At 34.6% G+C, this 1,126-nt stretch overlaps 1 long non-coding RNA gene across 1 annotated transcript; it reads left to right on the forward strand.

Moving 5' to 3' along the window:
* The first annotated feature begins 400 nt into the window (after window positions 1-400).
* LOC122294067 lies at window positions 401-921 on the forward strand. The gene is made up of 3 exons (XR_006237480.1): window positions 401-552; window positions 650-748; window positions 839-921. It is a non-coding gene; the product is annotated as an uncharacterized LOC122294067 (long non-coding RNA).
* Window positions 922-1,126: the final 205 nt, after the last annotated feature.

The raw sequence follows: 1,126 nt of genomic DNA on the forward strand, positions 1-1,126 counted from the left end.
GGGCAATGAAGGTTGCATCGTTTATTACATCACTTAAAACTGATCTCGATGACTTGTACTTCCATTACAAAAATAGTTGACAGCCTTCATCTTCAGCGGGTACCTCACACGTGACTCCGACACCTCCCTCTGATGACTTTAGCCCAGTAGGTGCATTGCCTCGATGCCGTAGGAATTACGACATCATGAATGAGTATCATCAGCTCGTTGCATCGAAGAATATTATGGGGTGTACTTCAGAGGTTGAACGGTATTTTAGGGAAGAGGTCTAGGCACCTAGTCCTGCATTTGAGATATGCATTTGGTGGAAGGCTAATTCCGTCAAGTATCCAATCCTTTCCCGTATTGCCCGAGATGTGCTAGCCATTCCTATTACGACGGTTGCATCTGAGTCGGCGTTTAGCACTGGAGGTCGAGTGTTGGATGCTTTTCGGAGTTCTTTGTCACCGTCAACTGTGGAGGCCCTCGTTTGCACACAGAACTAGATCAGTGATACACCCCTTGGACTAGATAGCATTGGCATTGACGATGAGAGCTATAGACTTGAAGATGGTAACCTTATTTTACTTGTTTTTTTATTATTGATTATTTTAATTGTTTTTATGATTATACTAATTTATTTAATTTATATTTTTTTATCATTTCACAGATGTAATTGTGAACCCCAGTATAGTTGCTGATGACTGATGGAGTATGGATAAAGATAAGTTGATATCAGAATTAACTTATTCCGTCCTTGGTATTAATGGTATTTAAATTTTACTTTTACTGTGTTCAATTTTCTGAATCAATATTTGGTTACATTTATTGATTGAATTTTTTTTTATCTTAATTTCAGGTAATTCAAATGACCAACTACGATGCTGCAAATGATGTTTCTTTTTTGGTTGAATCAAAATGTTTGTTCTTATGGACTGTATATAGTACTTATATATATAAGTACTATATCTCCCATAATGCAAGTCTCCTTAATTAGTAAATTAATCATAAATGGTAAAAGAGAAATGCTATGTACTAATTTCAAAAGTACAAATTCAAGTCTTTTATAAAAAGACTGACTTCATTATAAAAAAAATTTAAATAAAACTGATCAAGAACTATATTTTTAATCTAAGAATTTTACTAC

The sequence above is a fragment of the Carya illinoinensis genome, chromosome 14 (genome assembly GCF_018687715.1).
Source record: "Carya illinoinensis cultivar Pawnee chromosome 14, C.illinoinensisPawnee_v1, whole genome shotgun sequence".
Taxonomy (NCBI): domain Eukaryota; kingdom Viridiplantae; phylum Streptophyta; class Magnoliopsida; order Fagales; family Juglandaceae; genus Carya; species Carya illinoinensis.